Source organism: Columba livia, chromosome 5 (genome assembly GCF_036013475.1).
Source record: "Columba livia isolate bColLiv1 breed racing homer chromosome 5, bColLiv1.pat.W.v2, whole genome shotgun sequence".
Classification (NCBI taxonomy): domain Eukaryota; kingdom Metazoa; phylum Chordata; class Aves; order Columbiformes; family Columbidae; genus Columba; species Columba livia.
Window position 1 is genome coordinate 3,400,980 of NC_088606.1, and position 19,174 is coordinate 3,420,153.

Genomic DNA, 19,174 nt, shown 5'->3' on the forward strand with positions numbered 1-19,174 from the left:
GTGGCTGCATGAATTCAATGAAGCAGCCTGTTGGGTTGCAATTCACTACGTTGTTTGCAGTTTAATAGAATGCTGAACTTTTCATAAATCAACATGTTGTTTCAATAATCTGATTAAAAGGTTATTTGTTGATAAGATTAGCCTTAGCTGAGGTGGGGTTTTTGTTTTTTTTTTTCACTTTCTTGCTTAAAGAACCAATGTATATTTTCTTTAATCAGTATACAGCCGTAAACTGCACCTTAAGGGCAAGACCATTGACTCGTTTAGATGGTGGAAGTGCAGATGAAGTCAATGCAGCTGTGACAGTTTACACCAGTTCAGGATATGACCCTTGTCCCCAGATTCTAGTGAGCATCTTCATTATAAAGATTTTCTAAAAATATTGATTTTTGAAAAAGATTTCGATTAGCTGTGGAAGTTGATTTAATCCCATTTTTATAGAATAAGATAGCAGTGATGATACTTTATTCTGTTCTAGTTTTATTCCTTATACTTGACTGTGTTACATGCTGTACGTTTAAAAACGTCATAAAGGTATGTGTGAGGTGTGTATAAATATACATATATACAGAAAGAGATAAGGGGAGAGACACTCATAAAGGGATGTAGGAAGAAACCTTTGCTTACGGAGCATCACCTCCACGGACATTTGGGGTATCTGCAGTGGAAAGCTGAGTAAACTCAACACTTCAGCATCCTGTTTAGAAACTCAGGTCCACAAAAGTATTAGAATGTCTAAATCCCGTTATTTTGAAGAGGTTTTACATGTCTGAATAACTTTAATGGGTCTGTGCCATGATGTGACGTCCCTTGGTGCTCTGCAAATGTTGGTTGAGTCCATGGAGACGGATGTAAATGTTGGGATGTATGTTGGCTCTGGTAGCAGGCAGAGAAACAGAAGCACAGGATGACAGATGGAGATGCCTCCAAACAGAGTGGACAGGTCCTTGTTTGTGTAGACAGCTGCCCTCTCTACCCGATTCCTTGTGCACCTTCTCTGCTACGTGGATTTAGCCACACTGGAGTCCCACAACGGTTCACCTGCATCCAGCTCTCCATATAGAATCATAGAATCATTTTGGTTGAAAAAGACCATTGAGATCATTGAGTCCAGCCGTTAACCCAACCCCGTCACTAAACCATGTCCCTGCGAACCTCATCTATGTGTATTTTAAACTCCTTCAGGGATGGTGACTCCAGCACTGCCCTGGGCAGCCTGTTCCAATGCCCCACAGCCCTTTGGGGAAGAAATTGTTCCTAATATACAATCTGAACTCTCCTGATGGAACTTGAGGATGTTTCCTCTTATCCTATCATATGTTCCTTGGGAGAAGAGACCAACACCCTCCATGCTTCAAACTCCTTTCAGGCAGTTGTAGAGAGCGTGCAGGTCTAACTTGCACATGCATGTGCATCAGTCGGCATGATGGTTGTTGACCAGAACTCTCCAAAAGCCCAAGAATAACCTGAATTTTACATTGGATAAAGATAACCGCATACCTGTTTGCCTGGAAAATCAGGCAGTAAGTGATGAGTTAAGGACCAAACAGAGCACCCAGTTCTGTTAACTGTTGCCATAAATTAGTCCCATTTTGACCCAACCCTGAGCTCAGCTCACTGAACCGTCATACACGTTCAACGTTAACATCTGCTGACCAACTTCCCTTTCCCACGGTCACTTTTGAGGTGACAACTCCACCTTTGCAGAAGCAAATTGTAGCTCAACCAAGGGAACGTCGAAGTGGTGGAGGGCGAGGTGGGGGAGGGAGCAGGACTGTTGACTGGTGTGCAGGAGGACAGGCCGAGTTATCCATGGGATGCTGCTCCGTTTTTAGGAGTATAATGTAATATATTCCAAGTAATCCTCTCCAAACCCTTCATGAGAAAGGCAGAGCTTCAGGAAGGCTGCCAGTTACGCGTAAGAATAGAGTAGCTGCTCTGGTTTTTAACTGCCTTACATCTTTGCGCGGTAAGAATGGTGACTGTGTTCAGAAAGCGCTTATTAAGCCAAAAATAACCCCCCATTTTTCTGTGAAAAGCGAGTTATAAATATAATCACAGTCAGCAGTAGATCTCAAATCTAAATTGTATGCTTTGCTGAGGCTTTTTTTTAATATATTTTTTTGCAAAGCGGAGGTTAGCAGATGGTAAAGATGCACTTCCCTGGGATGGCAGAAGGGAGGCAGCCTTGTTTCAGGTAATGCTGGTTCTGGGCGTTAATCCAAAATGCACAGTAGGCAGAAGTTAAAAGGAAGTGCTTGCTTTTAGGTTTTTAAACTATATCCCTTAATCCTGGGTGATGATTGACAATCATGATTTAGAGTACGAGGTGCCCCTTTCTAATCCGGCAAGTTTGATGTTATTTGCGTATCTAGTATGGCTTTATTCAACTAAAACTAAATGGGAGCCTGTGCAATTGATGCCACATTTCAGAAATGAGCCTGGACTCCCAGTCTATTTACAGATTAGTGGATACACAGTATCCATAGTACTGGCCTTTTTTAATGTGTGTGTGTGTGTAATTTAAAGACTCCAAAAGGCAAATTGACAATTAAAGTGTTTCTTTTTGGGTAAGAATACCAGTGGGAGACTTTTTACACAGTTCACCGGGAAGGGAAGCAATATACGAGATTATATTAATCCTAGTTTGATAATTATAGCAAAATAAGAATACATGTTTGTATTTAATAATGATTTAAAAGCTATCATTTATTGGCTTTGTGGTTTTTGTTATAACATATGTGCTTGATCTTGGTTTCAACAGAAATGCTTCTCTGCTTGCTCAAGTTTGTGGTAAGTAAATGTGAAATGAAGAGAACAAAACAGTTAATGAGTATTTGCCCACGTTTTGGTATTTGTAAAGGTGAGGTGAGACTTCTTATCATCTGTGATCAGGAGCTTTTCAATGGATTTTCGTTAAAGAAGTAATAAATCATGATCATTAGAAATGGCAAATAGAGGAAGCATTAGAAAAAAGCTGGGTATGACTTAAGCACATCAAGCTTTGCAACATCTTCTGCATTTTACAGGGTTTACTGTTGATTTACCCAACACAGACTAGCTAAGATGCACACTCTTGCTGATTGAAGCTTGGCATGTATATTTAGCATTAATCACAAGCAGCTGTGGTGGAGGGAAACCTTCTTTCTAGCCAGCCAGATTATATTAGATTAAAATGATCCATATGTAAGGTGTTGCAATACCTACTACTGGGGCAGGAGGGAAATCACATTATACTTGCAACTAGATTAACACAGGGATTGAGCTGACAAATAATTCTCTCCTGCATTTTATTTTATTTTATTTTATTTTATTTTATTTTATTTTATTTTATTTTATTTTATTTTATTTTATTTTATTTTATCAGGTGGGAAAAATAAAACGTTGCCGCATGCTTCTGTTGTAATTGCTTTGGATGCACACGCCGGCTCCTTGAGTCGATGGAGGATCCCGGCAGAGCCCGATGCTATAGAATATACGCGTTTAAACCCCAGTTACCCAGCCCATCTGCAGGGAACGCAGCTGCCTGGAAGCTGCAACGGGCCAATTAGTGGATGATGTTGGGTGCATCGTTGTGCACTTTGGATGCTGGAGAAGCTAACTGATGGAGGGGTCTGCTGTTGGGACAGTGCCTGGGGAAACAGGCTGCACCCGGTTATAATTTGGTGTCCCATCCATGGTGAGAGTGCGCTACCGCGAATGGGACGTAAACCTGTGCTGCGCTCTTGCAAAACTCCTCTGAGAGGGCAGGAATAATTTCCTTTGTGGCTCAAGACTGTCAGCGGAGGACAAAACATGATGTTTTCTGCACTGTCCTGGAGAAAAAATAGCTCGATAGAATTCTGCGTAGAGCTAAGGAGTGGAGGGCAGCGGGGCCGAGCTGGATTTGCATAAGGCCAGTGTAGGAATTTGGCTGCCAGCGGGGCAGGGGGAAGCAGGGGGCTATAGAATTCACTCTCTTGATTGTGAATAGCACCGGGGGCTCCATGCAGAACGACTGGGATGGAGCTGTGGTGGGCCTGGGCATCCTTCCAGCATGCTGTGTCACAGAGGAAATTCCTCTCTTCGGTAGTTTCGTCTGAGCAAAGAGGACAGGCCAGGATCCTGATTATCTGGGACTCTTGAGGAACCCATCCATATTGTCACCTTGTTACCTGTTTTTGTGCTGACTCTTTTTTCCTTTTTCCCCCCATAAACTCTGATAGCATCAGGCTTTGGGACACCATTGGACCCTCTCTGAACCAGGTCTAAGGCTGTATTGTCACATCCATTTGCTTCTATGCTAAGAGGACCTCCTTACTGTTTTTCTGGTCTCACACACTGAATGTGAAGCTCAGAGCTGGCTCCTGCTCCCCGCGATGGAAAGCTGGTGTCTCACCCTTGCAGTGCAGTGCTGCTTGTGAGCCAACTGTAGCTGTCTTGAGAGAAGAGTCTTGTGCTGTGAGAAGGACCATGGTGCTGCTCTGTAGCTTGGGGTCCTATGTCCACACAGCATCGTGAGAACTGGAGAGGGACTTTTTACAAGGGTGTGTAGTGATAGGATGACGGGTAATGGCTTTAAAATGAAAGAGGGCAGTTTTCTATTAGATATTGAGAAGAAGTTCTTCCCCATGAGGGTGCTGAGGCCCTGGCACAGGCTGCCCAGAGAAGCTGTGGATGCCCCGTACCTGGAAGTGTTCAAGCCCAGGCTGGACAGGGCTTTGAGCAACCTGGTCTAGTGGAAGGTGTCCCTGCCCATGGAAGGGGATTGGAACTAGGTGATCTTTAAAGTCCCTTCCAACCCAAACCATTCTATGATTCTATGATCTTGGGCTCTCCCCAAGAGAAACGTATGGCTGGGTTGCAGTTGAGCACTCAACCTGATCCTCTAACTCAGCCGGTGAGACGTCACACAATGGGAAAGAAAAGTCCTGAGAGGTCTGGTATGTCACTCAATTACAGCTTCCAATTTATTGATGTGTACTGCAATGTGTCTCAGAATGATTCTGGCCATCTTCCTACCTGGTCCTATTAAATATGACACCGTGGGACCATGTTTGATGCTTCAGGCCATTTACATGTGAAAAAATGCAGGAAATATGTTGGTTTATACCAGGATTTGGATGTCTGTTGTTATTCCAGGCAATGACTCCATTTTCGATGAGATCTTAAGCTACATTGCAGTGTATTGCTGCAGTATCGTTCAACAGGGACTCTGAAGCACTTTTGATAAGTCAGAAGTGGAAAGATCTGAAAAGCAACATGGTTTGGACTCCTGTTTTCACTCAGGAATCCTTGAAAATTGAATCTGTCGAGCTCAATTAAACCCTTTCCTGTTTAATGAATACTCTGGGTACCTGAAACACATGCCAGTAAACCTTAACACCATATTCCACAGCTTATGGCTTCTTATTATCTTCCTTTGCATTTCAGAGTATGCCAGCAAGCTGCTGTACGAAGGATCAACTGAACAACTTTGGGGTAGAATCACTATCTAGGTATGAAATCTGAAGGCCTTTTAAATGAAGCTCATGAAACCTCTGTCTTCTCAGTTTAAGATGTGTATTTCTCCAACAGATTTGGTGGGAATGAAGTTTCATATTCCTATTTTTATGTGGGCTGGTTTTAGCCATGTGTCTACCTGTAAAGGTGCAGTGCAAGGACATCTGAAAGATGATGGAAGTGACAACTACAAGTGCCCAGCATAACTTTTATAGGTTATAATCTTGCATATTTAGGAATCTGACCTCTCATAGCCTGGGACATGGCCCCAAGCTTTGGTAATAATGTGTTGAGAAAGGCAAACTCTGTGATGATGAACTGGTGCTTTCTCCTTATGTAGGTCGCAACTTGAACAGCACTTGTCAGTGCTCGAAGATTAAATGTTGTCACCAGTCTCCTAAGAAAATGCTGTTTTCCACCAATGTGAAAAACATCTGTTTCTTGTAAATTTGTAGATTGAAGCGGTGGTTGTTTGGACAATTGATGTCTTTAAAAGATGTCTTGTTCTGTATATCTCAATGAGATTTAAAAATCAATCAAAGTCTGAAAACTATATACTCTCCACAAACCTAATGAATGCATATCTCTATGAGAAATTGCAGCTTGCATTATATTTTGAATTAATTGGCAAACAGTTACATAAAGAGATCATATTAAGGTCTCTGAAGAAGGAAGCTGGGTTAAGAATGAGCTTTCATCTTTAAATCTGCTTTTTCTGACTTTTTAAAAGCTCCATTTGTCAAGATGTAGTTGACTCTTTGGTTTTGTGTATAGATTTTCTATCTTTGTTTTTCTTTTAAACAAAGCATATGGGGGGAGGCAATAAAACATCAAAGCATTAAAATAGAGAGCTTTAAGGGAAAGAAATGAGAGATGTTAAGATTAGGTGAACGAGGGAAGGCAAAGGTGTGGAGGAGATGTAGTCAAGTAAATACAGGCATGACAGTGAACTGCTCTAATGAGACACAAGGCTAATTAAAGGAACAGATTTAATTATTCTCAGATATTTTAAAAGACATGAGAATGAGACAGGCTGAAATCTCAGTCCTGCTGTACCTCCTTATTTTTTTTTTTTTTATATATATAATTTTCCCCTATGAAGACATGGAAAACCTCCCTCAAATCTGACCTCATGAATCATGTCCTGTTTTCCTTCCGATGACACTGTTTCAAGAGGTAGGGTGTGTTATTGTTTCCTGGCCCTGCTTTCCACTTGATGTTTGGGGAACCATATTTGAAACTTGGGTTTTAATCAATTTGCAGCCTCTGCTCCATCAGGAGAGTAGGGCCCTGGGTATCACATTTATCCCTGGATGAACCTTGTTTTAGAACTCAGTTTATGGGCCAGAGCATCATGAGGAAGAAATTGTTGCCCAAGGGTGGTGAGAGCCTGACCCAGGTTGGCCAGAGAGGTGGTGGCTGAACCATCCCTGGAGACATCCCAGGCCAGGCTGGACGGGGCTCTGAGCAACCTGAGCTGCTGAAGATGTCCCTGCTCATGGCAGGGGTGGCACTGGATGGGCTTGGAAGGTCCCTTCAACCCAAACTGTTCTGTGATTCTATGATTTGCTGTTAGTCAGAGCCCATCTTGAAATGATATGACTGTCCCTTACCCATTCCTGCTGTCCTGGATGGAAATGGCAGCACGCTTAGACCTAGTCTACATCTCTTGGGTTGTAGGCTGGCCTATGTGGATCTTGTTCCTCAACTACTCTCAGGAAAGGATGGAGAAATATGCAAGTGTGAGTTGTTTGGACCGTGCTGAATAAAGGTGATGGAATTACTGTTTTAAGTCTGAGCTGCAAAAGACTCACCAGCCAAATTTGATGGCCTCGAGGTCTCTCCGATGAAAGAATCCAGATATGCACCACAAAGCTGTAGGCTTTCTTGGGACCAACCACCTGGATGTTAGGCTTTACGGCCCCTGATTCATCAGTGCCTAAGTGCTTCAGTGGGTCAAATGCACAAGTCTAAATTCTTCTGAGTGCTTGATCTGCATCACCTGAAAAGGAAACAATTTGTAAAAATTATATTCTGAAAATCAGGCACGTTCACACTCAAGGCTGGGGGATGTGTGCTTGCTGCACAGGGACTGAAGCTGCCTCTCTAGAATTTAATGGCAAATGTGTTGCCTTCCATGGTCCAGATCATTGCTGACCTGCTCTGTTATCATCGAAAAAGAGCGAACTGTATGACAAGTTCAGCTTTCCCCCGCACGCCTTGCTCCCTCCTCCTTCCATTCCCCTCGTCCTCCAAAGAAAACTTCTGTGCGCTCGCCTCTTTCACCGCCTTGGCACCGTATTAGAATACTTGCAGCAAAAGGAAAGAAAAGGGAAAAAATCCTGAAAGCCATGCTTTTCCCTGTAGGTTGGCACCATCGCTTCGGCTTTCATCAGCGGGAGCAGCGTGCCAATCTCACGCCAGCACAAACAGATGTGACTCTAGAGCTTTGAGTGTCCAATGAAAGAGGAATTACTCGCTGAACTACGCTCTGAAAGCAGCCAAACGCACCAGCCTTAGGATTTTCCATTGAGACAGACGGTTTCTCAGAGCTTTGCTTCAAGGTGCCTGGATTTCGGTCGTCTTTATTTATTTATTTTCCCTCCCATTGTGCGCTGACATTAGTCCAACATTCAGCATATGATTTCTGCTTCGTAAGAATGTTATCGGACCAGGGTAAGTGCATTGGAAGGCTGTTCGCTGCTCTCTGAAAACCACTATATACATAATGCAGGCCTGTATGTATAGTTGGGATGAAATGTATTCCACATGCATTGGGAGCTCATGTGTATTGAAAATTTGTGCAACAGATAAACTGTATTTTAATTTCCACAAAACCAGCCAGTTTTCATGCTATTTCAAGTATATAAAGCACTAAAATACGTACGATTCAGTACGCTCCGCTGAATCGGAAAAAGGAGGTGCTTAGTTGGCAAAACCACTTAATCCAGACATCTACAAGGGAAATCATGTAAGTCCAACGATGCTTAGTGGCAATGAGTGCCACTTAATAGGGATTGTAGTTCTGCTTAACTGGGACACCTCCAGATGATTTATTAGGCTTAGTGGAAGGGGGTGAACAATTTGCTGGCGGTATTTTTCCAAACACATCCCTTTTTCTGATGTGCAAAAGAAATCACTGACTGGCCTGCAATATTTGGGGGAATACTTGCTTCTCAGAATTTTGCTAAGGCGTCCCTTTGACTACTCCTTGCATGGTCTGCATGGCGATACAGTAAGAAATCGCTGCTTGCTCATGAGCCAGAGCAGACAGTTGGTCATGGTGGATTAGCTAATTTTCGCAAGGCTAGCAGGATCTACTGTGATCATCTGTCCTGACATCTGGCTTATATTAGCCAGAGAATTTCATCCTGAATTTGCCCCACCAGGCCCATCAGTTTTAGGTTGAAATACAGTCCAGATTTTTGGAGTTGGAGTCACTAAATTGAATTCCTTCTTTGGTGACGCCTTCCTAGTGTTCATACAATAAAAATAAAACTATAGATGAAATGCTTTCAGTCCTTGGAACCTCATACTGGAGTGAGAAAAGAAACAGTTTTTGGGAGGTGAACCATATTGAGAAGCATTGATGTAGCTGAACCATGGTCTTCAAGACAGGATCTATTTTGTTTAAAACATATTGGAGGGTTTTTTATTTTGTCTAGCTTGTCTTTGAAAGCTCTGTACACCATTATATCCCTTGGCATTATTTCCCTGTATTTCACTACTACTGCTGCATTGCTTAAGGGCTCCAATGGCATTGGATGTCATTCTCTACAAAACAAAAGGTAAATATATGGTAAGAAACTTGAGAACCTGGAGAAATGGAACAAATAACCAAAATCAGGAGATATTATCCTCATTCTACAGATGGAAAGCTGCATCTTGGAGAGATTAAACAAGTTCTTCAAAACTCAGAGCAGGAGCGGGTCTTGAACTCTTGTGACTTTGCAGCCTAGTCCTGTCTTAACTGCGAGACTAACTTCCTCCTGAGATGAGGAATGCTCAAGGTAAGATTAGGTTCAGAGACTGGAAAGCAAGTTGAATGCTGAGCCATATGACAAGATGTTCTCATGAATTTTTAATCGTTGGCTGTGTGGACGTGTGTGTAAAGCAATAACCTGAGGAAGTCCATCCTACATTTTGGAAACCACTGTAGTTTTGCAGCTCTTGGAATGAGTCTGGAGTGAAAAATCTGTTCTGTAGCACATTCCCTATCATGTTCCCTCTAGATAAAGCTTTAAACTTGTCAACTTAGTGGCTCTTATTCCAGGAATTTGTCCTTGGAACAGCTGACAATATCCCCAATATTTGGCTAGAAAGAAATCTCTTCTGGGAAAGACTAAGATGGTGCTATTTGGTCACAAATTGATAGTTATCTGTTTCCTTGTTATACAAATGCGATGCTCTGTGATTTTTCTACCAGGAAAACAGAAAAATTCATATTTAGCTAGTCCCTTTTAAAGTAACTTTGAATCTTTTAACAGCTTCAAGATAAAGGTTGTTTTTCTCCACTACCTGGTTCATACCTCTTTGCTTTTTCTTACAACTACCAGTATGAGTTTAATTCCAAGAGACTAAAACTATGTTAACTTCTTTTTAAGAAGACACAAAAATGGAGTTGTACTGCTGTGGTTTTCTACTTCATGGAACCTTCCTGGAGGTTTGGCTGGGATATCAATTCTGTGGAAATCAGGACTTTTAAGGAGGTTGTAGAAATTGAATTCAGCAGTACAGTTGAATATACCTTAATTTTAAGTATACAAATGGTCTTAGCTCTAGTGACAGTATTTATGTACTCTTAGTTAACAGTGCTTCCAATGCAATGGTACTGATAAATTTCCAAGCTTCTCCTTTGCTGTCAGCAGCCATGTGAACACTTGCAATCCAACTCAGTGCAAAGACAAATGCCAGCAAAGTAGCATCCTTAGAAGTTGTTCCTTCAGCCTGAGCTCCTTCTGTATCACCTGTGGAAGGACTTAACATCATCTTCCCTCACAACTCCCCAAAAGGGCTGGTTCTTCCTTTACATTACTCTTCCTGAGGGTCTTCACGCATCGAACTAAAGGTGCATTGAGGGTTTACTGTGCAGATGATCACCGAGTTAAGGATCAGTCTCAAACACAAACTTACCTGTGTAGACATACTGTGAATCACTGGAAAGCTTTAGAAAATCTCACCTCAAAGGTCCAACACAACTGCCATTGAACTCCGAATACTGACTTCAACGGAAACTCGATCGGCCCCTCAGCAAGGAATTCTATGCATGTCCAATAGATTTTACAGTGTTTGTTTTGAAAATCACTTTTAAACGGGTATAATGTGCTGAAGCGCTGTGTCTGTGTCCTACTAATTAAGTGGAAGCAAATGGAGCACGTTCCTTTCTCCTAAGAAAACGTGGGATGAGGTGGGAAAGCCACAATTAAGACTGACTCATGCTTTTCCTATGAATTTGTTCTAGACCCACATTGTCTAATACTTCTTCTTGTTCTTTTGTTCATCTCAGGTTTGAAATATTTCTTAAAGTCTGCCCAGTATGAGGCAAAGTCCACGTTTCTAGTGAAGGATTTTTACTTTGACCACTGTGTCTTAAGGGCTCTGCTGCTACAATAGAAGGCAAAGACAAATTTTGTTCATGGCAGTCTGTAAATTCCTGCTCCATAATCTTGCCTTCCCACCTGGCACGTACAAAATGGATGTCTGGTGGTTTCTGAGACTTCACTTTGCTCCTTGTGAGAAGTCAGGAGCTGGACTCATCTATCCTCAAAATTGTGTGCAGTTGTGAAATTTGGATGAGAAATAACTTTAAAAATCTAGGAGCCGGTATGTTGGAAGTCAGTTACAAACTCTTATTAATTTTTTAGATAGTGGTATGTGTCTTAAGATGGGCTATGTGTATCGTATAAAGTTCAATTAATTCCTTTTATTTGGCCCTTATCTACCTGGAGCATCAGAGGGCCCATATCTAGCAGCAACTTCTGTGCATGGTTATTTGTCCATTCCTTTACCAGTTTGCAATTTGCTCATTCTGAGCTGATAAGTGTTTGCTTGTATATATTTGCATGTATCGGGTTTAGATTCGCTCAGAGCTTAGAAATGATTAAACAATCATCATTAGTAAGTGTGACAGCGTGTGTTCCTACACTGCATGACATTAGGACATATGTACATTGCTTCACTTTCCACCCATGTAATATCCAAATGCAGTAGCACTGCTGGCAAGGAACTGCAAAAGAACCTGTTTGCTGATGAATTTGCATTAAAAAAGAAACAGAATTTTCCGCTGAATGTATAAGCTATTACCTATGTTGATGTAACCCCCTCTTTTGGAATTATATGAATTATTTTATGATCATACGACACATTGATTAAGATCTAAGAGAGACAACAACTATCCAAGGCTGGATGAGAATAATAAATCAATAATGATTAATGGACCAGAATAATAAATCAATAATGATTAACAGCACAAAATAACGTTCATGTGCAGATTGTCTTTGGCAAGAAGGGAACCTGCATCAGATGTCGATGTGGAGACCCCTCATGGGACTGTAGCCACTGCGCTGGTCCTGCCTGGGAAGGAGGGAAGGAGTCTCAGAGCCTCACGTTTCACTCTGTTTCCATCCTTTTCGTGGCTGGACCAGTCCAAGCAAAGTCAGTCAACGCCTATGATGCCCAGCTGATGGCAATAGCAAAATTGCTATGGAGTTAGAAGGGCAGAATTATTATGCATCCAATGGACTGATGTGTTCCCGATGGTAAATGTAATGCGGGTGGCTTGATTCTCATCCGAAAACCGCAGATTTTCTTACCCTTCAGTGGAATTAGACCAAATTTCCTCAATTAAGTGAGAGGCAGATGCATATGCGTGTGTAAGACTACATGCATCTGTTCCAGTCCATATGCAATATCAGTGAAAACTTGTATCATTGTGTTTCTTCTAGTCTGGGCCACATAATGTAATGTGCAATTGGCATTTGCTTTGATAATGAAAACAATGTTTTATGCCATGAGGATCCCAATTCCATACTTGACTGCATAGTCATTTAACAAATCTTTCACAAGAAGTAGAACTTTTCGATGAAACCATCCCTTTTCTCTCCTTTTTGCTGTTGCTTTAATATGCTGATAAGACAATCTGAGTGGCTGAAACATGTGAACTTTAAATTACTCAAAAGTCGGTGTGTTTGAAAGTCAAGTGTTTTATAAGCCACGCCAATGAAAGGTCTCCCAGTTAGTCCAGAGAAGTTTGGTGGTGTTTCGGTTTGGCTTTTTTTTTTGGTGTGTTTTTTTTTTTTTCTGTCATTTCTGTCCTGTTAATTTGAGCAGAAACTGTAATTAGATGTAAGTGGTCTTGTTCCCACAGAAATGAATGGCAGCATCTGGAGAGAGACAACCGTTCCAAATGCTTTTGGCTACCCACTCTCTACAAGTTAGCAGTATGGAGCAAGGGCCCGAATCCAGACTTCTGTCGGCCTAATTTTATATCTGTGGAAGCACAACACTAAATCCAATATTCAAATGCTGTGCCGTGATGGATGTAGGACAGAGTGCATTCCAGACTTTTATGTTGCCGGCTCCTCTTGGGAGGCCGATCCTTGCTGCATCTCCAGGTGGGATTGGACATGTCTCTCCAGATGACCAGGGCTGGGAAAAGAAGGGATAGTTGGCCAAAGGGTTGGCTTTTTGTTTTGTTTTCTTTTCTTTCCTCCCCATTTTTCCTTTTCCATTTCATTATCCAGTTTGACAGTATCTGGGCTCTGCTTCCCCAGACAGGAGCACGGCTGTGTTTGTAAACAGTAATTGAGTTAAAAGATGTTTTGTGTCAGAGCTGAGCTCATTTCTTTATTTGCTTTCTCTGCAGAAGGGCAGCTCCCATACAGAAGTGCAGCCACTGTGAGTATCTGCCTCGGAGCTCTGGGTCTCCACAAGGTCACACAGCTCCTTATCACCACCAAAATACGTCTTCAATGAACATTTATCATAATCAGCACCAGGGTGTTGCATTTTTATCAAACTTTCTGTCCCCTAAAGGAGAATCAGACTTCAAGTTGATAGCACTATTTGGGGCTAAATATTTCCATTCAACCTTTCCAGTTAATTGAAATGGGTTGAATTTTTTTCCTTTCTTCAGCTTTCTAACGCTCCTGTTGTGTTCAGTAGTAATTTTCAGTCTTTCAGATGCATTTTCTTCTCTGGCCAAACACTATATGCAGCTAACTTCACTTGTACTGGGACTGGTTTTTAAACTGAGATTGGCCATGGCACTTAGTGCCATGATCTAGTCAATGGACTGGAGTTGGACCAAGGGTTGGACTTGATGATCTCTGAGGTCTTTTTCAACCCACTCGATTCTGTAATCCTGTGATTCTGTGATCACTCACTTCATACAGTGTGTGACAACTACACATGCAGGACACACGTGATGGCACCTTTAAGTGCCTTTTATTAAACTTTCCTGTCAAGCAAAGCCAATTCTCTTGTTCTGCCTCGCTAACACTGGTGATAACATGGTCTTTTCCCTACTTGCTGCTGTTCTCCAGGGCTGTGTCTATTTTCTTTAAAATGTGCAAAGGGAGGGGGAAGGAATTTACACTTTTCTTTTTAGAGCTGCCTGAAAGATTTACAGGAACGGTTCCTATGAGTCTAATGGGACTTGTGTATCTAAACCCTTTCAAAATGCTCAAATCTCCAACTTCTGCTGTTACGGAGGCATCAATGATGGCCCAATAAATGAGGGGAATTGAGATTTACAGTTGAAGGGTTGTCTCAAACTTACTGTTGTGTATAAAAGAAAATACAGTGTTTCTTCCCCAAAGCCAGGGTGCTTATCCTGAGTGCAGAATGAAAGTCTGAGCATTTACAAGTAAATCTGTTATTCAGTATGGGGAATTAAATTAAATTATTCATCCTTTAAGAAATTTAGGAGCGTCAGACTCTTCTTTCCTTGGTAATTTCAGTAATACAGTGGTAAAGTCACTTCAGACTTGTCATACGGCTAAGTTTCAGTGACATCTTTTCTCTGTACATTTAACAATATAGACTGTGTATACAAAATTATTATTTGGTAGCAAATAGGTATATTATGTGGACAGTAATTCATCCTGTTATATATAAAAAATAATCTTGGTATCGCAAAATAATATTTTTACTCCTGGGTTTGCAGACATTAGAAATCTTTGTTTGCTGTTACAAGTTGCCCCCTTCTCTTTCTATCAAGGGCATGCTGGTAAAAATTCATGGATCTCTGAATTTTTTCGGAATGCTCATTTTTCTTTTGGTTATTTCCTAGGATGAATGCCTGCAGCGTGGACTTCCCAGAGATACTTAATTGGCCTTCCTTCAATCACAGTCAGCATTTGCATCCTATTGATACAATTTGGATTTAATTATGCTCACTGTATTTGGCTGTTCCTATATTTTCCATACTTTCCTATTAGATCTTCTACAGGCACACTGTCCGAACTCGGGATTCATATTAATGCTATACTTTGAAATGAAGGGGTTTTTGCTTAGTAAACATGTACATATGTTGATCCATATAAGAGCAAGAAGACCTGCTGTTTTCCAGTTCGGTCTTTTTCTAAAATTAGTGCTGGTAGTCTGAAGAAGGCTGATCTTGACTGGCTTTTGCAAGACCAGCTTAATGATCCATGAGAATCCATGATTACAAGCAGGAAGAAGAATCATTATTTTTTTTTCCCCTTGGTTGTTAGGAGACGAACAGTGCTATTTTGAAATTATTCCCTTTCACAAGTGCTATTTGCCATAAGGGTGTAAACTACCTGAACCTTAACCTTTGGTTAAGGAGGGCTATTATAGATAGGCGTATCCAAACCCTGACCTGTCTCTTGCCATTTCTTCAGGCATCATCATATTCTGGTGGAGGATGATTATGAACGGCAGGAGAAGACTTTAGGTGGTGATAATGTAGACTACAAGGACAGAGAGATGGACTAGATTACTCAAATCATAGAATCATTTTGGTTGGAAAAGTCCTCTAAGATCAAGTCCAGCTGTCAACCTAACACTGTCAAGTCCATTTCTAAACCATATTCCTAAGAACCGCATCTACATGTCTTTTAGTAGTGGGTAGTAGCTAAGGTAAATGTAAAATTCTAAATGTAAAATAAGAAGAGACCTCCTGGGTCACAGAGTTGTGTGACATCCTGATCCATACAGTGATGAAGTGCCATTCATAAACAGATCAAAGTCCATTTTAATTCTAGCTGGGGCCTGTGCTCTTGGATGGAGAGGGAGAACTGTCCTGTTAGTCCACTTAGCCAGGCAACTCTACACCCACCTTACACCTTCCTCTAATTTCCAGTCTAAATAAGATCAGGACTATCTTGTGTTCATGTGCATTACTGTCCTTTAGCTTCAGTAGTTTCTTCCTCTAGGCATTAAATCTACAGTTTTATTTACAGCAGATCTATCCCCTCCCAGCCTTGTTTTGCTAAGGCTGAATAATTATTCTTTATGTGCTGTCTTGCCCTATCAATCCCTGTGACAACGCATGATGCCATTTCTCAAAGAGTTATTGGATATCTCAAGCTGCTTTAATAAGAAGTCGCTTAGCTTTTTTTCTCTACCAGCTCTTGCATTATTCCCTGAACAAAGCCACTTTGGTCTATGGAAAGTCTAGAATTCAGCTCAATGTCAGACTGACATCCAGTGGAATCGCGGTAGAGCATCTCTATAGCACACCCACCTGGCAAAATCGTGGTTGTCATTGCTTTAAATTTATTTTATTCTTGCTTCACCGAGCAGGGCAAAAACTTGCCAAAGTCAACATGTGATGAATGAAATGGCTTTCGTTGTAAGACCTGTCAATACACTTCAGCTTCCTTACAATAAAAGGGTGACTCCTTTGACGTGTGGGACTTGCACCTGTCTTCCTTCTGAAAGCAATACATTCTCGATATGCTGAAACGCCACTCTTAGGAAATCAACAGAGTTAATCTATTGGGAACAGTGAGGTCTCAGGGCCAGCTGTTCAGCTTTTCTTAGTATCATAGCTCCATTGATCTAAAGCAGCTCTGGTGACACACACTGACTGCTCATACCAGATAAAAATCCCTTTTTTAGTTATTTTGTGCTAGGAGAATAGTGATTAAGGCTGATCTGGGAACAGAACAAAATGGATTATCATAATAAGTAATAACTAGGAAAGGGGAGGTGAGTGTAGTTTGGCCGTTTAATGCTTAACTTTGAGTGGGAAGGAGTAGAGGGAAGCAAGAGATGCTCTGGGTTTGGTTTACCCATATTAAGTAGGCAGTGGGCAAAATGAACCTTTTTTTCCCCATTCCATGTGGTTCCCACATGGCCTTTTTCTTCCCAAGAGCCAACAGCATCAATGTCTGGGACTTGGTCCCCTTCTCTTTCCCTACTCACAGCGTTTGGTCACCAGAATATATTGTTAAATGGGTTGTAATGGCTCCTGAGGGTGGGCAGACAGTAGCTGCTGTTTCAACCTCAAGGCGGGCAAAAAAAGAAATGTCAGTTATTGTCCCATTTATTACGATGAGATTTTAATCACCTTTTTAATTCTTCATAGAAGGCATTTAGCTCGTGGATCCTGGAGAACTTGTGGGATGCTGGGAGAACCTTTGCCCAGGACGATTTTCCCCATCTCTTCCAAATGTCTTAGAGGCAAACAAAAGAAGAGCTTAATGCACTTGAAGAAGCACCAAGTAAGTGTTCAAGGTAATTTGAAATCCTTTATCTGTCAGTATTCTTGACAGCAATCAAGCACAATAGAAAATAAATAAATAAATTTAAATCCCGTAGCCATGGAAGCACACTTTAGATCAGATTTCTATTTGCATGCTTCATACATATACATAAAACATATTTCATGTACCAAGTTAAATAATGCACAATACTTAAACTATTCTTACTTTTTATCCTTTGGTTATTGTAATTACAAGTAATTTTGTGAAGGATTTTCTATTTTTAAGAAATCACACTTTTGTACTTGATCCAGCTAACAGGATTTTCTTACATTACTTCATAAAGAGACCATCTTTAAACTTCTAATGTTATTTCTTATTCATTAGTACATATGCCTGTAGGGTATGTTCATAAATGGGTTAAAGTTACAAAGTTATGCTTATAAAAGCTCATGGTAATTTGGAGTATCAGGAGGATTTATTAATTTTGAAATCTTAAAAGAGCAAAAGCTAAAATGAGATTGGATTAAGTATATTCTTGCATGCAGTTATTCTAAACACCCTTAAGGACCGCAGACTAACTTACAGAGGACATTATGCAAATATGAATATATCTCTAAGTGCCTCATAGGCTTGCTGATGTAATATTTTACATGGTTAGTTAAGTACATCAAGTAAAAGGTTTGACCTTGATATACTGTAAAAGGTACTTATCCCACAACACCCAATTGTTTTCAGTGCCATTGTGAAATATATCACTCAAACGTGCAAACAATTTTGTGCAGAAATCTCATTAACTGTAGCTCCAGCAGCCAAACAGCTGTCCACAATACCCAGGCTCTTTAGAAAACCAAAGAACTGCTTTATAATTTATCTTTATCAAAATGCTGTTTGTATTTATCGACAGTACCAGGCTGTACTTATGTAGTGAGATGACAATTTCTTAGGAGGACAAATGGAGTTTCTAGGCTTTATTACTGGCACCTGTTCCCATTACACAGTTCAGTTATTTTTAAGGACATAGAGAAGGTGGAAGACTACAATGCCCTAAAGTCAAACACTGTTTTGGGGAAGAGAAACAAGTTCCAGTTTTGATCTCGGCTTGAAATTTCTGCAAATTCTTGGATTTGCTTTCCTCTTTGATTATGCAGCAATAAGCTTGACTATAGGGACTTTAATGTTACATTTTCCTGTATCTTCACTCCTCCTGCCCCCACTCCATTCCATCTATATATGTGTGTGTATTTATATTTATATATATATATTTATTTTTTTTTTTATTGAGGTGGCAATGAAACAGAATAGAAAAATGGATTGCTAAATATTGTGTGTTATCTCTCCTGTGTGTATCTGAAGGGAAGATTGGCTGATGTGGCACCTGCAGATTACTTTAGGGTAAATCCTTGTTTGTTCTGTTTAGCATTTTTGTGGTTATCACTAACAGAACTGGAGGGAGAGACTCTGGAGGTGGATGGGGTAAGTGTGGGTTCTTTATATTAATCAGATGGAAAAAGCAGATATTCAGTCTTGCACACCAAGACATCAGCCCCCTTCTTAAGTCTATATCATATCAAGCTGTTCCTGTGGGGTTCAAGCAGTAAAGAGAATAATCTCTCTCAAGTCCCTCCAAAGTGGCCAAAGTGTTTCAAAAATATTTATGACACATTATGCTGACTGCAAATACTCACTTGAACTTGCCTTTCTCATGTGGTGGTTTGAGAGTGATAGAACAGTTGGGGACATAACAAAAAAAAAAGAATTAAATAATGCAGTTTCATTGGGGTGATGTTGATGGTGTGGGGTGTCGCACTCTGAGTAGTGTTTTTTCATTAGGTCCATCTCAGGAAAATGATGAATTAGCTGTGAAGTACAACCGCGAATGTTTCATTAGCATTTGCCAGCTACCTGGGAAAACTTGACCTGCTGGATGTGGCACAGAATGAAATATTATCCCAGAAAAAAAACCCCATAAGATTACAGCCTTGTATGAGCAAGAGTCATTTCTGTGCCTGCCTGTCATG

The 19,174-nt window shown here is 40.9% G+C and overlaps 1 long non-coding RNA gene across 7 annotated transcripts in view; it reads left to right on the top strand.

The window, feature by feature from the left end:
• Nucleotides 1-2,599: 2,599 nt before the first annotated feature.
• Nucleotides 2,600-19,174, top strand: part of LOC110359938 (uncharacterized) — an 80,543-nt gene continuing 63,968 nt past the window's right edge. For 5 of the 7 annotated variants that reach the window (XR_010472678.1, XR_010472682.1, XR_010472680.1 and 2 more), the window contains exons 1-3: nt 2,602-5,477; nt 7,162-8,157; nt 9,352-17,174. This is a non-coding gene — a long non-coding RNA (uncharacterized LOC110359938). Of the gene's footprint in view, nt 5,478-7,161; nt 8,158-9,351; nt 17,175-19,174 lie in introns of all 7 variants that reach the window. The other 2 variants (XR_010472681.1, XR_010472683.1) reach the window with 1 other exon arrangement.